At 49.3% G+C, this 22686-nt stretch overlaps 1 protein-coding gene across 2 annotated transcripts in view; it reads right to left on the reverse strand.

Annotated features, from left to right (window-relative positions):
• MAP3K14 (mitogen-activated protein kinase kinase kinase 14) overlaps positions 1–13357 on the reverse strand; it is a 42072-nt gene extending 28715 nt beyond the window's left edge. For both annotated transcript variants that reach the window (XM_034641234.1, XM_034641233.1), the window contains exon 1: positions 13226–13357. The gene's annotated coding sequence lies outside the window, so the exon portion shown is untranslated. The remainder of the gene's footprint in view (positions 1–13225) is intronic.
• Between the last annotated feature and the right edge of the window lie 9329 nt (positions 13358–22686).

Genomic DNA, 22686 nt, shown 5'->3' on the forward strand with positions numbered 1-22686 from the left:
TTCAAGGCAATCACCTCCTGTCTGTTCTATTGGCACAGGCCTCACCCACTTCCAGCTTCTCCCTGACCCCCTCCCATCCCAAGCTAATCTTAAAACATCATGTCCTTAAGATAACCTCAAGTTCAAAGACTTCTGTTGGCTGTGCCCTACTTACGGGCCCAGTTTCAGCTCTGCGGTCCATAATCTGTCTGACCACTATTTCCCTAAAAACACAGGGTTTGGCTGTGGCCAGTGTGATATCTCCATGCCTGACTCGCTCGCTGCTCAGATCTACAGGTCCCTGTGGGTACCCTGTCTTGTGCGGGCCACCCTGCATGTCCTCTTGTCCTTTACCACCAAGCTTGGACTTGGGCCTCCAGGAAGTCCCTCCCAATGGCTTCACTGCACTGATGCCTCCTTTTCTTTTCTTTCTTTCTTTCTTTTTTTTTTTAAGATTTTATTTATTTATATATTTGAGAGCTAGAGAGCACATGAGCTGGAGGGAGAGGGAGCAGGTGAGAGGATTTCAAGTGGGCTCTGCACTCAGCGCAGAGCCGACATGAGGCTCGATCTCACGACTGTGAGATCATGACCTGAGCTGAGACCAAGAGTCAGCTGCTTAACTGACTGAGCCACCCAGGCGCCCCTGACGCCTTGATTTCTGACTGCCTGTGGCACCAGCTCTCCTCACTCTCCTCACCCTCACCCTGGCCCTTAATCACACCACACACCCCTTACTCCTCAAATGAAATCACACAGAGGAAAGAACTCTGGAAACAAGAAAGCATTATACCAAGAGGAGATTGCCATTTCTTGTGTGCACAACTCAGAACTGTGTCTAGGTAGTGGAGCAAACAGAATTATGGAAAAAGACGCATCATCAGAGATGCTTACTGTCTTTCACAATAGTAAAAGCTGGAACAAAAATGTAATTACAGGGGAGGATAATCATTAAATAAACCATGGTACAGCCATTAATAATGTTTACAAATAATTTTTAACTATGTGGAAAAACACTGATGGGACACAATATTAACAGAGAAAAGATTCAGAATTATATCTAAAGTATGATCCCACCTAGCCTGTGTCTGTATACTACATCAACCTTCATAGAAATGTACCCAGGGGGACCTGGGTGGCTCAGTCAGTTGAGCTTCTAACTCATGGTTTTGGCTGGGGTCGTGATCTCAGGGGGGTGGGACTGAGCCCATGTCAGGCTCAGCACTCAGCTCAAGTCTGCTTGTCCTCCTCCCTCCTCCTCTGCCCGCTCTCACCCTGTGTGCACGCTCTCTATCTAAAATAAATAAATAAATAAATAAATAAATAAATAAATAAATAAAGGGAATATTTTAAAAGGGGCGCCAGGATGGCTCAGTTGGTTCAGCCTCTGCCTTCAGCTCAGGTCATGATGTCAGGGTTCTAGGATCGAGCCCCACATTGGGCTCCTCACTCAGCGGGGAGTCTGCCTCTCTCTCCCTCTCAAATAAATAAAATCTTTAAAAAAATCTTTAAAAAAAAATAAAAATGCAGACACCTAGCACAGACACGCAGCAATGGCTCACTCTTGGGTGTTTTAATATTTTTTTATACTTTTCAAATTTTTCCATGTTTTTTTCAGAGAGCATGTATTACTTTCTTCAGTTTACATTTTTAAACAGATATGTTTCCAAGTGTTAAAAAAAAATACAGAAAGGATATACAGTGAAAAGTGTAAGGCCTTCTCATCCTTGCCTCATCCCTCTAAGGGGAGCCCAGTTACCTGTTACTTTTATAATGAAAACAAGCTATCACTAAAAAAAGGTCTCATGGTATGGGAATTCAAGAGGCATCTGGTTCATATTGTGAGTGGGGCTTAATAAATATGTGATAATAAATACCCCCAACCCACGCTGCAAGCCTCACCAGCGTCTCTGTGGCTGGTCAGCGAGTCCCGGCGGCAGCGCTACTCAAACGGAGGGCTGGAGATGGGCAAGCCTGTCCCTCCTGGTTTTGGTTTTCATTTCTGTCTCTTTCTTGTTTCCCACTGGGGGCTGTGGGTTTTATCAGTTATGACTCAAGAAGTAGGAAGGCGCTCAAAGATGACCCTGTCAGTCGTCCTCAACTCTGAAGGCCACGGCGTCCTTGCTTTTCTTTATGGTCACCGAGGCCAAGTGTGTGCAGTAGTTACAGCCTGGGTGCTGGTGCTGGATGTAAGAAACGCTTGTGGGCACAAGCGGCTCCACAGAGAGTGGGACACACAGCAGAACTGGCCCTGAGACAAAGCCGCCAGCCCCTCCTTCCCTGCTTATGTCACGGGTGGGACCCGAGGGTTGGTCTGAATCTGGGCAACCTGAAGGAGGCAAGCTGTTCTGACAAATCTCTCCTACTTCCTTTACAAAATATCTGACCCTGTTTCTTTTTTTCATCTGTATTTTGTTTTCAACCACAAAAGTAATACTTGTCCGCTGTAAAAATTTCAACCATACAAAGTGCTTAGAGAAAAAAAGAAGGAAGGAAGGAAGGAAGGAGGGAACAAAATAAAAAAACCTAAAAAACAACAAAAAACCCACAACAGATTATGGACATTGTCCCACTTCAATGTGCCAAACCTTGTATCAGTTATTTGCTAGAAAGATGCTATCCTTGCCTTCAAGGTGCTTATAAATCTAGTTGGGGAGAATAGTCGGCTGGATAAATAAAGGAATCACAAAATGATCTTGGGATCAAAAGGGACTTCGGAGGTCATTTATTCCAACATATCACTTAATCATCCGGAGGATGGCCACCCAGCTACATAACAGGATGGCCCTGGAGTCCAAAGGTCTAACATGGAACTGTAGTCTCTAATACTCCGGTGGGTGACCAGGTGCAGATCACTTACTCTGAGACTCAGATGTCTCATCTGTAAAACAGGGATGCTTGAACTGAAACAACAGGATTTTACAGGACAACTAAATGCAAGAAGCCATCTTTAAATGCCCAATACAGTGCCTGGAACACAGTGGGTGCTCTGTAAATGTTAGCAAAACTTCCAATGAGAAGGAAGTTCATACAAGATGAGCCGTCCTTTCTGGGACTGGAAGTACCAGTTTTTTGAAAGTCTTTGCGGAGTTGAAATCCACCTCACAAAGCCTCTAGCCAGCAGCCCTAGTGTCAGGAGGAAGGTCTGGAACAGCTGCTGTCAAAGGAGAAGGGGAGAATCCCAAGACCAGAAGGGTAAAAGCAGTCAGCAAGGCAAGGCCAGCCTATGAGGGGGATGTTCTTTGAAGTGCGTTCTGCACGTGCTGTCCAGCCTCTCCCTCTGCTGGCAGTGCCCAGCTCTGAATGGACTGAGGAACGAGCTGCTGGCGCATGATAAACCAGGACCCAGAATTCTTTGACAGCTCGTTTTCAACAATCTGCTGCTGTGTATATACATGTTAATTACATGCCAGTGTCAATAATAATAAAAATAATGCCAGCTATTATTGCTTGCTACATATTAGGTAATGCATGCATTGTTTCTTGGACCCTCCCAGGAACTCTGTGAGCGGGGCACTAATATTGTTCCTTTTACACAGAGGAAGAAACTGAGGCTCAGGGGCTCAAATAATTAGTCTGACTCGCTACTCTGCAAGGAATCGGCAGAAGCTGGATTTGTGCACAGGGCTCTTTTGTCAAAGTACATATTCTTTACCATAACACTATTTTCACGGGATCTGAAGTTTTAAAAATTGAGACCCAAATGCAGAAGCTGCCACAGGCCAAAGGTTTGTTAGTGAGAAACTCAGGGACTGACCCAGGAGGAAGCATCTCAATTAGGGAGCACAAACGCAGCCAGCCTATGTTCTGGAGAAAAGCAACTTTAAAAATGGCAATGGGAAGCAAAGACTCCAAGCTGGACACGTGGCAGGCCCATGTTCCTTTAGCCTACCCATGCCCAGCGTGGGTATCGGGTCACGCACACTTGGGCCCATCACAAGGACCAATTCTATGACAAAGTTCAAATGTGCCATGCATTTTAGAAGGCCTGGCTCCAGGCTATTTTACTGTGGTTTTTTGTTGTTGTTGTTGTTTGTTTGTTTAATAGCAAAACCTCGAGCATCAGCTAGTTATCTTCACAAATACGGTCGGTACTTTGTCTCCAGGCCCCTGATAAAGGTATTGCACAAGCTTTAAAAGAAAAGTGTTATAATGGCATTTTCAATTCAACTTTTGAATCCTTTGCATGAGGAGAGCCAATAGCATACAGAAGACGCCACTGGGACATCACTGATCCAGGCAATTATGGAATTGGTATGCAGGAGAATGGCGGGGGGTAGTAGTAGTGAGGAAAGAAAAAACCCCAAACAACCATATGCATGCCTCATTTTATACAATAACCAGCAGGGAATTTTTAATGTATGTTACGTCAAAAAAAAATTCAAGTGTGTTTTGTGGGGTACTCTGTGTCATTAAACATCTTGATTAAGCGGGGCTACAGTGTATACCATTTGGTGATGATTAATTTCCAAAGATTAGAGTGCCATCGACTGCCCCGGACACTAAAATCATGCCAAACACAATCAGCTTTCGTTTGATGAGTCAAAATGCACTTTTGGATCTTGTCAAGCCTTGAGGTCATCATTACAAGCAACAGTTGGTTGTGAAAAACAGTTCTCCTTATTTAACCTTCCGAACTGGATTCTGAGCAAGGAGCAGTTCCCTGGGCTATGGCTAATCCCACTGAAACACAACCCCTGCCCTCCTCTCTCGGTTTGTAACTCTGTTTTCCCAGGTGGGACTGGCTTCAAGCAGGGTCTACCTGTACTCAGAGCAGATGGAGAAAGACAGGTTCAGCCTCCCTGGGAGGGAGGAGGTTTCAAGTTCATTGTAGTCACTGGTGACTGGTTTTGAAATTGAGGAACTAGTTTGAGGAACTTCAGAATAAACAAGAAACCCAAACAACTCGGCTTTCCACAGAAGACTTCCAACGCACGGGGGTAAATGGAAGGAAGCACATGGTCCAGCTCTGCTTTTTGGCAGCGGAACCCTGATCATGGCCTCATTTCAGATGCAGCCCTACACACCCTTTGACAGACTGACCTAATGACAACTTGAGGATGTGAGCAGCAAAGGTGACTTTGACATGTCCCTTTATAATACAGGGTCACACTCTTGCACTCCTTCAGGAAGGGAAGAAAGGCTTGGGGCCTGTGGTATAACAGGGAATATTCAGAGGCTCTCAGAGTATTCCTTGGTCAAGGAGGGGAAACCATGAATAGGCTGTGGCTCTTTCAGCCTCTTTCAGGCCAGCAGGGCCCAGAAGGAGGAATGTGGATGCTAGTCTTATGCTTTCACTGGACCACAAATCCTTAGCCAGCGGTTCCCATGCTCCAGGTGCTGTGCTGGCCAGCAGATGCCATGGTGACCAAGACAGACAAGGTCCTTGATCTCACGAGGCTATCACCATTGTAACCCTGGAGAGGCTTTTCTGGAATGCTGAACTTAGTTACGAAGAAGCAACAACATGGGTCAGGCTTTGAGTCATTTGCCTACAAACCTGTGTCAGAGTGGTGCCAAGCACATGGGATTTGTCATCGTGTCACCGCCTTCTCTACTCCAGCCTGGAAGGTTAGGCTAAGTCAGCCCTATCTTTTATAGCTGGCTACCTGTTTTCTACTCCTGCTCTGAATGAACTATGTGTGAGCACACATTTCTCCTGACAGTGCCTTCACCTCTGTAAATGTGATCCTTTCCTCCCAGACTGCTGAAGTTTCCGGATTGCTCTCAAGCTCCTTTTCCAAGCTGACAGATCCCACCCAGGTATCTGCAGCATGGGAGGGGGAGCTCCTCCCCTCTCAGGAACTCTTGTGTGTGACAGCGCTGGGTCAAGTTGGACAAGGAGGACCACTGGGTCACGATACCTTCCTGGCTCCTCTCCAGCCCCCACAGTCGTGGTTCACGATTTAGCACCTGCAGTATCTGTCCTCCCCCCTGTCACAGCAAGCTCCTTGAGGGTAGCATCTCTGTTATCCTCGTTTTAATATTCTAGCACCTGCTAGAGCCTGCCATATGCCACATTCTTGGCAAAGGCTCACTGAAAGGATGACTGATACACTCCTGAAGAATATACTAGTGTCCTGGCTTTCAGAGCCTGGCTGGTCTGGCATCTGAGTGTCCAGACTGTCCATTCACCTGGTAAGCAGGAGCAGGCAGAGCCTGGTGACCAGGGGTGGCTGTATTCTGACTGCACCCCAGCAAGAAGGTGTCGTGCAAGCTGGCTACTGAGCTGCCCTGGTCCCCTTTCCTAAATGCTGACCTTGACACCCAATTATTTTCAATTCTTTGAGAAGATGACCCTTCTTGCTGGACAATATCCATCAGGGCTCCAATGTCCACAAATATGCTTGACGGGAGGTGGTACACAAATCTCCACCTTTTACGTTTATCTCTATAAAGCTATTCCTGCCTCTCAAAGTACAGCATGTGCCAACAGTACAGTCCCAAAGGTAAGCTGGGACTACTGAGCATGGGCTCAAGGAGACTGGTTCATCCAACTAACTTCTTGGGCCAAAGGAGTCCATTTCTAATCTTAATTGGTAATAGCATCCTCATTCGAGGTTGGCTAAGGGCGTCTTTCCTCCTAAACCTCCCAGTCATCCCTAGTATTGACCAGTATTGACTAATTCTGGCCCTAGTAAAAGGAAATGTCAATGAGAGCAGAAGGTGGGTGGTGAATCTCAGATACAACAGCTCTTTGCACTTATAGGGGCCACCGTCCAGATACGACATCATTCTTTGCCCACAAGGAAGAGCTTCTTCACTGCGAGCTGCTGGATGAATCCTGTTGGAATGACCCCTGACTACTCTGGTTTTTCTGGGCACCTGCGTGCCATGGGCAACATGTCTCGTCTTCACAGTGGAAAGATGCAGAAGAGTTTCTTCGTGCCCAGTGGGTTTGTACCCTCACGGTCAATCATGAATAGTATCTGAACGCCCACTCTGGGTAAGACACTGCTTGGGGAGGTAGGTAGGATGCCCTAAAGGTGCACGCAACCTTTGAGACTTCTGGGTAACCGTGCCCAGAATTATACTTTCTTATCAACTTTGACCTCCTTTTGGTTACACAAACTCATGGTATAAGAGAGTGTCAAGTGAATAGCTTTCTGTTTGCTTTTTCTTAGGCCCAGAACAGCTGCTCTGACTCCACCCTTCCCAGGTCTGGCACCACTTTGCAGAAAGACTGACAGGGATGGGGTCAAGGTGGGGGAACAAAGAAGGAACTAGTTAACAGATCCAATTCCTCCTCCAGGAGTAGTTCCCTTGTTCAGCGGCAAACCAGCACAGTAAAAGAGCCTGGACTTCAGTTCAGATTCTGCCATTAACCAGCTGTATGGCCTTGGGCAACTCACTCGGCTTCCCTGGGCCACCATTTTCTCTTCTGTAAAATACGGGAGAATGTGAATGGTGAGGATCATTTCCAGGCTGTAATTCTAATAGCTCTTTCTTGACAGAGTGGTTAAGGCCTAAAGGTCACTTAGCCATGCTTGCCTGAAATGATGGCTGGCTAGTTCAGATTGATGGGGTATTCCTCTGGGGCTGAGGGGGGCTCTGTGACCACTTGCAAGGCAATGCTTGTTCTTCCCCTGAGGCTTCAATAAAATCAAGCCCACATTGTGGGTGACCCTGGACATTGCCTACAGATGTCTCTGGCCATTAGCTGTCAAGCTCAACAATAACTACACGGGTCTAGAACCGACAGTTATGAGCAGACTCTTTGTCTTGGTGGAAGCCTGGTCATGGCCTTAGTGGGAAGAGGGTAAGCAGAAGCCATAGCAACCAGAAACTGGGGGGCAGGGATGGCTCAGGACTTTCTTCTGCTGCTTCTTTCTGAGTCCAAACACCAGCCCTGGATGTGCAGAAAACTGAAGTGGTGGCGGGCTTGGAATGACAGTAAAATGACAGTTTCCTGAAGTCCTGGATTTAATCTAGCCTTTCCAATCATCAGAACTCTTCACAGCCTTCCAACTCAGGTGGCAAAAAGAAAGGCAGGTAGAAAAGGGTTCCCCAAAAGGTCTTTCACACCAAAGCACGGTTTGCACTCTCCGCTCTTTGCCAAGGGGTTTCCCAGCTCCCCGGAGCCAAAGCTCCCCTCCTGCTTCTTTGCTGACTGTCACTGGAAGCGGGCCATTTTCCACCTCAAGGTGGCTGGACTCAGGAGTGCAGTGACACTGCTGATCTGGGCTCTGTGCCTTGTTCACATGACACCCCCCCCGCCCCCCCCCAGGGGATCCATCTCTCTGTTGGTTGGCAACCCTTGGGAGCCTCGCATTTGTTTCCTTAGCCCTGCCTCCCAAGCCCTTCGGCTGAAATGAAAGTGATCTTTGGCAGAGGGCTTCTATTTTTTTTTTTAAGTTTATTTATTTAGTAATCTCTAACCCCACCATGGGGCTCCAACTCACGACCCCCAGATCCAGAGTCACCTGCTCTTCCGACTGAGCCAGCCAGGCGCACCGTGGCAGAGGGCTTCTTGACAAGATCTGCTCAAGACTTCCTCTGCAATTGTGCTGGGGAATAAGTCGCCTGTCACCTACACCCCTGCACGGGTGACTCACCTTCTAGAGAAAGTGCTCTGCTCACCTAAGCAAAGCTGCGTGGAAAATGACTAAGGCACCTATCAAATGCACTCTGTGAGGCCGATCAGTGAGTGAGCTGGGTCCAGACACTCTGCCTCTCACCTCCAGCCTGAAGTCGTGTGGAGCTGCCACTCCAGGCCTGCTGGTTTCATTTTCATCTGAACCGAGCTCCACATGAGGCTTGACATCCGGTGATCTATTTTTTCTAAAAACTAGGTTCACTTTAGAAATGACTCTCTGGCCATGAAGACAGCTTCCCCAAGAGAAAACAAAATGTTATTTAAAGGGAACGTCAGCCTGGTGGGAGCCTATATTTTTGTTTTGTATTAAGAGAAGGAAAAAGGAATTTAAAACGTAGTGTGAAACTTTTTTTCCTTGGGTGATTTAAAGGAAGATCTGCAAGTCCCTGACTAGAGATCCAGGACCCCCAGATATGGGAAGAGCAATAAGTTGACAAAGACATATTTGTAAGGGGGAAAGGATGGTGAGCTGGGGTGTCACGCAGTGGTGAGAACCTTACCCCATGGAACTAAATCTTCCAAAATCTTCCTCTGAGTCCCTCAACAAAGAACAAGTCGTTGCTGACTTATATTCTATACAGTATTTTCCTATTTTTCATCTCCAGAGCTAAAGCTGGTACCCGCTTCACCACACGGGGGCGGGGGGTGGGGTGGGCAGAAGGGAGTCCTAGGAAGGGCCAGCCCAGCTTCTGGCTCAGAGTCACCCTTGGAGGGCCCAGGTGGAGGGCCACCCTTGGAGGGCTCAGAGTCACCTTGGGTTTAGGATCACCAGCTCTGATCGGGCACAGGCTGGGCCTCTGTTAGATCTTTTGGAAGGTGGTGAGGGCAGTATTTAGTATAAGATAGGGAGAATGTGACAGCGAACCCCTAGCAGAAGAAACATCCCCCAGAGGTCCTACTGAGAAAATGACTCTGCCCTGTCAGGCAGTCTGACCCTTCCTGACATCATCTTACAGAAACAAGGCAACGAGGACCGCTGCTATTACTACCACGACCACCACCACCACCATCATTTACGGGCGTCATGTTCTGTGGCTTTTTATGTGCCAGACACTGACTTCAGCACTTTATATATATTCTCTTATTTTCTACTCAAAACAACCCCAGGAAGTATTTCTGATCCCATTTACAGATGAGGCACCCGATGCCGAGGGAAGTGAAGTGATTTGCCTGAGTCACACAGGCAGACAGCAGCAGACCTGGACCTGACCCAGGTCTGTCTGACTTGACAGCCTAAACCCCCACATTTGATACTGGAGACACCGCAGACTTGCTCTATTGCTCCATTGCTCCAGCCCAATCACTTGACCACTCTGCCTTAATTGCTGCACCTGTAAAACGAAGATAAGCAGACTAGTCCAGAGGATGTGCTCTTCATCTTTCAGCCTTTTATTAATAAGTAATTATGAATAACCAGCCCCCGTTAATAACTGTTAGCAATAATTACTAATATTAATACTCGTTAGCATAAATAGATAAATAAAGCAGCCACCCTGGCTTAGTTACATTCAAAATTGGCATGTTTTGGGGAAAGAAAAAACCCCAATTTATCCCCTCTTCTGCTCTTTGGCCCTGCCTTTCTTGACACTAGTGTTCTAAGAAAAAACCCCCCCAAAATGACTACAGAGTACCATTACTCTTGATGCCATATAATTTTAAGGGATTTCTCTCAGGAGGATAAGGGGTTAAAGGACGTAAAACAGCAAGCCAGGAAGAGGATCTTTTAAACTAGAATACAAAGAAGGGCGCACAGGTCACTCAGGAAAAATGACTTTTCTCTGTAGTGTCACTCAGGTAAATAAGACAAGCCGAGAACTAAAGGCTCCACACCCAACGTACTTCCATCTCACTCAGCTCAACTGAAATGTTCAACTACCCCATCTGCCCTAAGCTTAGCCTTCTATTTCTAATCTACTGCTTTCAACATTTCAGTCAGCATCACCAGGTCCACGCAGTCTTCACACGTGCGTCACTTCAAACGCTCACCCCACCCCTTGAGGATGCTCGGCCCCCACTCCTTTCCCTTCCTCTGGCTTCGTGTGCAGAGCCCAGAGGGCCTGGCTTATCCTGCCAGTTCCCCAAATCCTCTGACAGGGAATTGTCTCCCTTCCCGCCAATTTCACCCCGGTGCCATCAAAAGCGCCCATAATGCTCAGATGTTTCCAGTTTAACTGAAATACTAAAATGGGGCAAACAGGAAGCATCAGACACAACTGCGGTAGTGACTTATTAATCACGAAAGCAGAATTTTAGTTGCATTTTAACCTTTTGCCAGGAAAAAAAAAAACAGCTTTGAGATGATGGAAGCCATGGGTACAAATATGCTGCCTATACGAGTATCAAGCTGACTTATACTTTTAATTCAGGACTGAGTTTGGTTCTACAATTTCTTAACTCTCCTCCCAGAAAGAGCATCTGTCCGGCTAACCAACATGAATCTCTCAGCTCTTCATCACGGCAGGCAGACCTGTTAGAAAAGCTCATGTGCTGTCCACTGAGACAGGAAAAAAAATAGGAAATTCAAAGTGACTTCACGGGCCAAAGTGATAGAACGCTCTTAAGAGGGTGCCAACAACGAAGAAAACAAGCCTGGCTGAAGCTTTGTCCTTCCCATCTCTACACATCTCTCCCCAGACCTTGGCCAGGAGGAACTGTTACCATGAACCAAAAAAAAATCACAACAGTGGCCTGGAGTTGGACAACCAATCAGGGCAAGCCTGCTTCTCAACATTAAATGATATACAAACACTCCAGGCAGATCACAAAGGACTCAGTGTTCAACAGGAGAACCAAAATGAGGAACCAAACCTCCATCTGTTGAGGCGAAACGGCCAAACAGACATTTTTGTTTAATAGATGAAGGCTCATTTGGCAGGGTCTCTGTCTGTGGTGCCGCTCCCACAAACCCTAACAGACAATACCAGGAGCAAAAAACCCCCTTCAGAACTGCTCCTTATAACCTTTATAATCTGAAAGCAGGCAGAAGGTGACCTGAAGCTTGGCAGCTTACTGCTGTCTGATTTTACAAAAGTGTTGGAACACACACCTGGGTACGTATTTCTAAAATTAAAGTCACAGACGATAACTTTTATTTTGAGACCTTCTGAGAAATTCACCACACGCTTCAAATTAAATGAGGATGTCTTAAAGGTGTCAGAGGTCTGGCATCACTGCACCCAAGGAACTGACTTTGACATCACTTGAAAAACACCAAGAGTAAATCCAAATACATCGTAAGCATGACAAGCACCTGTCCTTTCATGGTGAGAGCAAAAATACCACACCAAACTTCTCCCTTCTTCTTGCAACGAAGTTCCATCGTGTGGTCCTGGTCCAGGGGGAGGAACCTGGTGAAGACTCCAGTGGCCTGGGCTCCTCACCCTGAGTGCTAGCTATGAGGTGTCAGGCAAGATCAATAGTAACCCCCCCACCTGCCTCAAGTACCTCACCTATAAAATAGGACAATACTGCCTATGTCTTCACCCAGATATCTGAAGGAAAAAGGAGGTTACAGGTATGAAGATATAGAGTAAAAAAAAAAAAAAACCAAACAAAAAACACATCACTAATGTTAAGATACTATCTCCCTCTAATCTTCAGACAGACCATGTTTCTAGTCAAGGGGTTTTCAACATTTTTCCTGGAATGAACTTCAGAATGCTGTTTTGTACTGGGCCGCACTTCTCATCATTTAATTCCTCATCATTTAATTTCACTCGCTTTTAGATTCCTTAATCAAGTCACTGGTGTTCACTGTCTCCAGTCAACAAAAATAATTCTGCCATTTACACCACTGATTTCTGTACATTTTTCCCATTCATCCTCTTCTCTCCACACTGCTTCCCCTGTGCACCTTTTAAGACCGAAGGCAACATTTAAAACTCTAATTAGGAAGGAAGTGCTTTTTCTGAAGTTACCCAGCACCAAGGAGGCTTCTGGGCAGGTGGTACTCTGCACTGTGCAAGAGGCCTCTTTCTGCCTGGTGCCCCGTGGGCTTCCAAGATGGGAATATTATACCGGAGCCCACAGATAAAGTCCTGAGTGGAGCGGACAGAAGGATTACAAAAGGGTCAGGGTAAGAAAGAGGATGCAGAGAGTGGCCAGCACTGCCCCGCTGGCTGCCAAGGGCAGGCTCTGCTCCTTCTCCCCGCCTCGGGGTGTGACCAGAGAACTTCCCAAGGGAAGGCCGAGGGTTTCACTGCCAAGGCAGGTGGGAAAGCGCACAGACCCGGAGCGCCTGTGCATCGGCCACCTTCCGTCCCGAGCCGAGGCGAGCTCCCACCCTGGGGGCACCCCGGGAGAGGAGCAGGAGGAGCGGGCTTAGCGGCGGGGCAGCTGAGCGCGGGGGAAAGGGGTGTTGGGGAAGGGGAAGCAGAGCGCCCCTCCGCGCGCTCTGGGCGCGTGTGCGGCCTGCGAGGATGCGAGGCGAGCATGGCGTGCGACCGTGGCCCTGGCAGCGTGGTGGGAAGCGAGCGCTCGCGGCCCGCCGCCGAGGGCCCCCGCGCGAGCGGATCTGACCCGCCGGGCCGCCGACCCCCACCATTCCGGGCGGCCGGCCAGGCCGCAGCCCGGCCCCGGCCTAAGGGGCCACTCATCCCCGCGGCTCCCGCGGCGCCCCGCTCCGGACCCGGGTCCCGCCCAGTCACCTACCGGCTGAGCGCCGATCTCCCCAACCACCGAGTGTCGCGCTCCCCTCGCCCGCGCTCTCCCGCCGCCGGCCGCCGACCGCTGGGCTCCGGGACTACGGTCGCCCCGCCCCGGCCTCGAGCCCCGCCCCCTCACCGCCTTCCCGGCCTCCCCCGGGGCCACGCCTCCCCCGGCGGCCGCAGATTTGCCTCGCTTCGCGCCTCCCTGCTCTGGCCGCACCTCGACCCTTGGCCCCGCCCACTCCTTCACTCTAACCAATGAGCCGGCGCGTCCCGGCTAGTCCCGTCGTACAGCCCCTTGCAAAGATTGGCTAGGAAGGCCTCGTTTCCAGAAATGGGCACTATTTCCGGACAGTGTTTATAGAGCAGAGATTGCTAGGCGGACAAATTGACAAAAGGCGGAGGCGGCCGGGGTGTTGGTATAACTACACATGCGCGTTGGGCTTTTGGCAGTCTTTTTACGGGTTGCGTGCTTCTGGAGGTTACGGGAAGGAAGGGCGAGTGTGCGCATGCGTGGGCTCCCCCCCGCCTTGGACTCAGGTTACCTTGGAGACGGCGAGGCGCTCTCCCTCCTGAGTCTGGTTCTGCTTCCTCTTTGCACTTAGCCCTGGCTGGTGGCTGAGGAAGGTGGGGCGCGGCGTGTTGAGGCGGGGTGTGTGTGTGGGGGTGTTAGAAACACTTTTATTGAGCACTTACTGTGTGCCCGGTGCTGTAGAGTTCCCGAGGACGAGTAAGACAGGTTCTGGCGCCTTCCCTTGAGAACCCTGGGGAGCCTTGGACCTAATGGGTCAGACCTGCATGTTGAAACCCAGGTCTGATGAGAGAGCTTGCGGATGGCTTGGTGCAAGCCCCTAGTTCAGCCAGAGAAGCAACGTGGTGGGAGCGCTGCATGAAGCATCTCCCAGCTGGGTTTCCAGGTTACAGGGCCAGAGAGAAGACTGGAACTTTAGCTATGCGAGAAAAGGGACCTGGAATTTGAATATGCTCCAGGGTGTCACCAGTGCTTCTTTCCGACTGGGGGAGTGGGGGAATGGTCAGGGAGTAGGGCTATTTTTTTCTTTTCTAACTTTTGCGTATCTGTATTTTCCAGTGTATATTTTCCAGTTGTAGTTTATTTGCAATAAAAAATTACAAACTTTTAAAAACAGCCTGTGGAGTAAAATATAGGCCCCTACCTGGGCATGCCGCCCCGGTCAGCGGTCCACAGCAGGCAGGTCTGGGAACTGGCTCTAGGGGTGGGGGGAGGCAGGCCCCATCCCGGGTTGTCTTGGGAAGTAAGGGTCATCCCATCTCTGGAAGTGTTAGAGCAAAGACCTGCTGGGGAGCTCTCCTTTTCAGACCGACTGTGGTAGCTCAAAGCCTATTTTTGGAGATCTCTGTTGTTGGTGGGGGGCGGGGGGAGGAAAGACCATTTATTTAGTCAGGGGTCGAAAACTCACAACCTAAGGGCCTCACCCACACACTCAGGCCACAGATATGTTTTGTTTGGCTGGTTGAATGCGTGTTTTTTTTTTTTTTTTTTTTTTAATTTGAATGCCTTAGAGCAGGGCTGCAGCTCCTCCAAGCCTCTGCCCGTGTTAGCTTATACCCAACCACTTAGCTTATGTCATCCGTCTGGGCCCTGAAGCATTTGAATTTGTGGTCCTCATAATGCCCTGCTTTGGAGCTGGATAGTCTCTCATGCGTAACTGGCTCTGCCACTGACCTGGAGATGGTGGGCAAGAAGAAAGCTGGGGGCCCCTAAAACTCCTTTCAACCCCAGAGGTTTTCATGTCAGTCACTACGGGAGAGGTGGAGCTAGGCCAGATGGAGGTTTACAGGTCGGTATCAGTAAGCCTGCATCCTTGGCTTGCCTCTCCCACCACCTGTTTGCCTCTGGGCACAGCACTTCTCAGGAAAGACGTGGGCCCCAGGCCCAGAGTCTGCAGATGCTCCCTGGCTTGCCATCATTCCTTTAAGACACCCAATGCCCACGTACTTTACCCAGCTTCCTCCTTGACACTTCTTTGGTTTTGGGTCCCCTGCATGCATCCACCACCCCATCCAGATGATCTGACTTTAAATCTATCCACTAACACTAATGTGTATTAGTGGGAGAGAGTGACGTGGTGACCCAAAGCTGCAACTTGCAAGGAGGAATTTCACATCAGGTTGCAGCACAGGAACAAACCCCTATAGACCCGTGAGAAAGGCTTTGGGGACAAGTGGGTAGTTCGTGGTTTCAGCTACCTTTCTCAGGCCTTTCCAAGCCCAGCTGTGTGTGGGGAGGTGAGAGGTGAAACACAACACAATTCCCACTCCCAGTGAGCACCGTGGAATCTCTGAGCCTTGAGATGCTTGTACCTCCTGGAAGGAGAGCTTCAGGGCAAAATTACTTCCTCCCAGTCCAGCCAGTTAAGTCACGATAACCTGGAAAGGCTTCTAGCCTTGAGTCACTTGTGCAGCCCCGGCTCGGCTTTAAATAAAAGAAATTGACATTTACAGAGTGACTCACACCTGGAGCAGTGAGCCAGGTTCTCAGCACTCAAGGATTTCCACATCCTGCCCCAATGGTTCAGGTCTGGGAAAGGGGTAAACTGTGCCCTTCCTAAAAAGAACAGCAGCTTCTGTTTTTTCGAGACCTTGCAAAAGTGTAACCGGGCACTTCTAAGTGTGTCATGTGTGTGTGACCTCCCTGCATATGCACTCTAGTGTGGGCTCCCTCAGCCTGGCACCGTGCATGTTTGGCATTGGATAGTTGTGTGTTCTGGAGGGCGGTCATACGCACTACAGGATGTTAAAGAGCATCTCTGCTCGCTAGCTGCCAGTAGCACCACCCCCTACACCCAGTTGTGACAACAAAAAACGTCTCCAGACATTGCCAAATGTCATCAAGGAAGCGAAATTGCCCCCCACCCCAGTTGAGAAAACTTAAAGTCTAACCCCATAGAGTAGGTACTATTAGGATAGCCCGCATTTCACAGATGAGCAAACTGAGGCTCAGAGAGAAGTGACTTGCGCAAGGTCACTTTGCTGTAACGGATAACCTGGGGGGTGCCTGGGTGGCTCAGTTGGTTAAGCAGCCAACTCTTGATTTCAGCTCAGGTTGTGATCTCGGGGTTGTGAGATCAAGCCCTGTTTTGGGGCTCTGTGCTCAGCAGGGAGTCTGCTTGAGATTTTTTTCCCTCTGCTTCTCCCCCGTCGCCCCTGCCCATGTGCATTCTCTCTCTCTCTCTCTCTCTCTCTCTCTCCCTAAAATAAATAAATACATCTTTTAAAAAAGAGACAGAGCTGGGATTCAAACCAGATGTGGCCCCAGGGCTCCTGCCTGCCCTGCGAGCAGGACTCTGCAAGGAGACTTTGGGTTTCGAGAGCCATTTGTCCATCAGTTCTGTAGAAGAGTGAGTGCCTTTCGTGCCTTTCGTGCCTCAGTGAGACAATGCTTGGACCTCCTTCCATCATTTTTCCTCTTCTGTTTGCTTTGCAAAAAAGGAAATTATATTCTGGGTTTTATGGCCTTAATCAGCACAGTTCACGGTGTCCAGCCATGTCTAGTGAGAAAGTGGCTAGTGAATCATCTGAGTGTCTGTGGATCTTGGGCCCCAAATTCCTGTGAGATCCTGAAGTTGTACTTGAGAAGAACTCAGATGTGAGGCTGGGGTCAGAGATGACTAGGGGCTGGGAGTGGATGTTCCTGGAGGAGAGCCAGTTTCACCTTCCCCATCAGAGCCTTTCCCGCAGCCCTGGTGCCATCGCAGCCCTCCCTGGTTTACACCTGCCATGGCTGCCCCCCGGTCTAGAGGTATATGGGGGGCCAGAGAGGCAGGAGAGGGAATGGCTGCAGGCAGTGGTGTGCCCGCGCTCTGTTCCTACTCCTCCTGCAGTGGCCTCATGTTGTAGCTGGACACTGGATGAGAAGAGGGTATTTACACTGTGGAAATTGGCAAATGGTTTAAGCCACGGTTACCTTACCCAACCCCAAGCCGGTTGTTCAACATTTATCAGCACCATCGCCTGCAGATCCTGGACCCCTGGCTGCCTCCCACCAATTCTGCCCCATGTGGGAGGTGGAAGCGGGCATGGCGAACCATAGAGTTATTGGAGAAGAGGAGGAGCCATGGTGACATGGGTAAGAAGATTGCCCATCTCCACAAAGGATGGAAGGAAAGTTAGGGCGTCTCTGTGGGGCACTGGGCAAAAATGACCTTACCACGTGTAGGTCCTGGACATCCTTTCTGATACCCCTCCCAACTTGGGAGCCCTCTTAGCGAGCCATGGGTTAGGGCTTGACACAAATTCTTCTTACTTCCTAGTTGGTTATCCCCTCCTAACTCCCCTCCCTGCCTCCAACCTCCTCTTCATGCCACCCTCAACCCGCCTGGTGGCTTTAATCCTCCTAAGAGACCGCTGTGGTCATGTGTTCCACCCCCCATGTTCCAGCTTCTCCTGTCCTTGACCTCCTCCCCTTTAGCTTCTTCCTGTCAACCCCCAAATGTGATCAAGCCTCCCCAGCCAAAAACCAGACAAATAATAATTGAAAAACCCTTCTGTCCTGGCTTTCCCCTACACTGTTGGCCCAACCTTCTTTCCCCTCCCAACTCCCAAACTTCTTGGCACTCTGGGTGTCTGCTGCATCTCCCACTTGCATGTACCCCTTGCTGTCTGGTTTCTGGCCTATGACCCCTTCTCTCCAGGGACACCCACTGATTGCCCCCTGGTCAGATGACCTCTCCTCAACTCTCATCTGCAGACACCACAAATGTGGCCCCCCATGCACTGACTATGTGGTTCTGGGGAGCGCAGAACCTCCCCTCCCTGCCCGTAGGGAGCTTCCAATCTAGTGGGTGCACAGACCTTGACCAAGTGACTTCAGATGAGGACTTGAGTCGGTCCAGGTGATGAAGGCAACGAGAGGGAGGACAGAATGTAGTGGATCCGGCAAGGCCCAGCTAGGGAGGCAGAACTCACTCCGAGTTTGGAAACATGCAAGGAATTAATGCAAGGAGTTGGTTACAAAAAGGATGGAATTGCTGAGAAGCCCGGGAGGAGATGGCAACGTGATCAGGAACCCATTGCGGCTCCTGGGCTGCAGGTTCTTGAGGGGGAAGCAGCGTAATCAGTGGCTGGGGCCAGGGTCTCTTGGAAGGAGCTGGAACCAGAGAGGAGACACAACTCCTTCCACAGACATTACTCAAGACCAAGAGGGATGAAGAGTCTCCTTTCCTTCCACCTTCCACCCTCTGGCCTTTTGCCAGGGCCTTTGGTTAACCTGGAAGGCTGCAGGGATCAGTCATCAAGGCAGAGAAGAGAAGGCGAGGACCAGATGGGACGGCACGCGGCCCAGGACGAGAACAGGTATGGGGTGGGAGAGGATAATGGGGGGGACTGACAGAGTGGAGAGGCTCAGAGAAGGCTTTCCTGGGGAGCTAAGCTGGGACCTGAAAAGTGGAAAGGGGAACATATCCCCAGTCATCACTGGAATCTTTTTAAAAAGACAACGTTTAAAAAAAAAGATTTAATTTATTTATTTGAGAGAGAGAGAAAGAGAGGTAGAGAGAGCATGCATGTGCGAGAGCTGGGGTGGGAGGGTGTGGGTGGGGGGTGAAGCAGAAGGAGAGGGAGAAGCAGACTCTCCCCTGAGCAGGGAACTCGATGCAGGGCTCGATCCCAGGACCCTGAGACCATGACCTGAGCTGAAGGCAGACGCTTGACCGACGGAACCACCCATGCACCCCAAAAAGACTTAACTTTTTTTTTTTAAGATTTTATTTCTTTATTTGACATACAGCAAGAGAGTGGCAGAGGGAGTGGGAGAAGCAGGCTCCTGAGACTGGGATCCTGAGACCATGACCTGAGCTGAAGGCAGACACTTAACTGACTGAGTCACCCAGGAGCCCCAAGACTTAACATTTTTTAAAAAAAGATTTTATTTATTTATTTGACAGAGAGACAGCCAGTGAGAAAGGGAACACAAGCAGGGGAAGTGGGAGAGGAAGAAGCAGGCTCCCTGCTCCCGGGACTCTGGGATCACGCCCTGAGCCGAAGGCAGACGCTTAACAACTGAGCCACCCAGGTGCCCCAAGACTTAACATTTTTAAAAAAGATTTTATTTATTTATTTATTTGAGAGAGAGAGAGGAGAGAGAGAGAGCAGAGTGTGGGGAAGGGGAGATCATGACCTGAACCAAAGGCAGACACTTAACTGACTGAGCCAGCCAGGCGCCCCCAAGACTTAACATTTTTAAGAGCTGTTTTAGGTTCACAGCAAGATTAAGCAGAAGGTGCTGAGATTTCCCCCATGCACAGCCTCCTACGGTATCAACATCCCCCACCAGAGTGGTATTTTTTAAACAACCAATGAACCTACGTTGACCCATAATCATCCAAGTCCGTAGTTTACATTAGGGTTCACTCTTGTGGTTGTATATTCTATGGATTTGAAAAATGTGTAATGACAAGTTTCTATCTCTATGGTATCATACAGAGTACTTTCACTGCCCTAAAAATCCACTGCGTTCTGTCTATTCATTCCTTCCTTCTGTCTCAACCCCTGGCAACCACTGATCTTTGTACCGTCTCCATAGTAATAAATAAATAAATCGTGATGTATCCAGACAATGAAATATTATTCAGCACTAAAAAGAAATGAGCTATCAAGCCATGAAAAGACATGCAGGAAACTTAAATGCTTATTACTAAGTGAGGGAAGCCAATCTGAAAAGGTTACATACTGTATGATTCCAACTATATGTCGTTCTGGAAAAGGCGAACTGATGGAGACAGTAAAGAGAGAACTGGCGTTTTTGGCCAATTCTCTTCCTGAGGCTTTGGAGATACTGTACTTTCTGTATTTTTTTTNTTTTTTTCCTTCCCCCCCCCCCCCCCCTTTTTTTTTTTTTTTTAATAGAGAGAGAGAGAGAGGGAAAGATGGAAGGTGGGGAGGGGCACAGGGAGAAGGAGGGAGAGAATCCCAAGCAGGTTCTATGTGGGGCTTGATCTCACGACCCTGAGATCATGACCTGAGCCAAAATCAAGAGTTGGACACTCAACTGACTGCATCACCCAGGCTGCCCCTCCTTCTCCCACTCTTTTTTTTTTTTTAAGATTTTATTTATTTATTTGAGAGAGTGAGCAAGCAAGAGAGAGAGCAGGAGCGGGGGGAGGAGCAGAGGGAGAGGGAGAAGCAGATTCCCTGATGAGCAGGGAACCCGATGCTGAGCTTGATCCTGGAATTCCGGGACCATGACCGGAGCTGAAGGCAGACACTTAACCAACTGAGCCACTCAGGTGCCCCTCCTTCTCCCACTCTTAAAGACTGAGGCACTCCCCAGGTTTTAGTCCTAAGCCCCCCAGTTCTCTAAACTTTCTCCCTGGAAGTTCTCTTCCACTCCTGCCTTCATTTAATTGTTCAACAAACATTAACTGAATACCTGTTATGTGCCAGGCCCTTGATTAGGCCCCAGTGACAGAGAGACTTGAATAAGTCATGTAGCCTGCACCAGAGAAAAGATAAGGTTGCCGTATAATGTAAAGGGTGGAAGGAAGCCCTGGGTAAGACAAGAGCACATAGGAGAGATCAAGGAAGGCTTCCTGGAGGTGATGCTTGAACCTTTTGCTGCCAAGTAAGGCAGGTGAATGAGGTGAGAAGAGCATTCTCCATTCATGGAGACAAGGGACATGTCAAGACACATTGAGGGGTTGGGTGTGGGGTGCAAGGACGTGGAGAGTGAGACCCTCAGGCTGGTCCTGGTGGCTTCCATCTGGATTACAGAGGGCCTTGTAGGCCATATTTAGTAGTCTGAGCCAGGGGAGAGACAAAGAACATTTCCAGAACCGAATTGTAGAGACATTTCTCTGTCTGCAGTGTGAAAGGGTTGGGGGGGGTATAGGCTACAGATGTGGAGGCCAGTTGGAGGGCCTTGTAGTAGACTGGGTGAGATGATGGGGGGACTAAGGCAGTGCAAGGGGATGGAGAGCCAGGAGAGATTAGCAAAATACAGAGAGACTCAGAATTGAGAAAGTAAATCAGATGATCGGGCGTGGCTGGAGGATGGGAGGGCCAAGTCTGGGATGCCGCCGCTGGTCAGGAGCCATAGGAGGAGAGAGGTTCTGGGAAGAAGAGGTGTGTCAGCTTTGGACATAATATATCTGAGGTGCCTCTGGCACTCTCGGTTGTCCTTGGTTGTTGACTTCCACATTAACACATTCATCTCTGACCTTGATCTTGAGCTCCCAGCTGGAATTTCCAGGGGCCCTGGAAGCATTTCCGCTTCTAACCACCTGGCAACTCCAGCTCTGTCTACACAGTGCCCCAAATCTGCTCCTTGCCCTTCTCTCTTTGTTAATGACATCACCTCCCACCCCAGGAGTCTCCATCTCCTCCTCTTGGCCGCCCCCCACCAAGCCACGTTGACTCTGTCTCCATAATGCCCTTTGTGTCTGGGGCCTCCCTCTGTCTCCCCTTTCTGCCAGTGCCCTGATGTCTCACTGCTTCCTCTTGCTTCCTGTCGTTTCCATTCCAGTCCTTCCTCCTCTACCCTGTCACTCCTTTGCTCAAAACTCTCATGGGTCCCCCATTGCCTACTGATAAAGTACAAGCTTGTTATCTGGCCCTCAAGGTCCCCACTGTCCTGCCCCATCTTACTTTTCTGGCTCTTACTTTGCACAACTTCCCTGCAGACCCCTTTCTGTACTACTTACCTTTGTCCCAAACCACCCCGTGTGTGGTGCACTCGGACCGGGGGCTGTCTGTCCTGTGGACTGAAACACACCCTCTGGTTCTGCCTGTCAAATCACGCCTATCCCTCAAGGCCCTGATGAAATGGCTTCCTCGCTTAGTAGCACATTTCCCAGTCGATCGCCTGCCTCATCGCCTTCACAGACAGCGGGTGCCTTAAGGCAGCTTATAATCACCCCTTGGTGAGTTGGTAGTCAGTAAATGTGTGTTGCGCTGAACTGACTCAAAACCATTCCTCAGATCAAGAACCTGCCGCGGTTCCTTATTGTCAACCACTTCAGAAGCCTGTTTCTAGAGGCTTCCCAGGCTCCGTTTTAGGTATTTAACCTCACTCCACCACCCCTGCTCCCCAAAATATGTCCCACGTTCAATTTCAACTCTATGCTAAAACTGTGAAAGATTTAAAAAAAATGAATAAAATACATCCACTCTGCCTTCCCTTATCTACCAGGGTGGCTAAGGTCTGCACACTTTAACTGTTAATATAATAGTAGTTTTAAATGATAACTTCTGCTTGCGGGTTATCCTGCCTCTCCTTTTTCAAGATTGGAATTCTGGGGCCCCCGGGTGGCTCAGTCGGTCAAACCTCTGACTCCTGATTTTGACTCAGGTCATGATCTCAGGGTCGTGGGATTGAGCCCCATGTCCAGCTCCGTCTCAGCTCAGGGGTCGCTTGAGGATTCTCTCTCTCCCTCTCCCCCTGCCCCTGCTTGTGTGCTATAAATACATACATACATACATACATACATA

This window comes from Ailuropoda melanoleuca, chromosome 13 (assembly GCF_002007445.2).
Source record: "Ailuropoda melanoleuca isolate Jingjing chromosome 13, ASM200744v2, whole genome shotgun sequence".
Taxonomy (NCBI): Eukaryota; Metazoa; Chordata; class Mammalia; order Carnivora; family Ursidae; genus Ailuropoda; species Ailuropoda melanoleuca.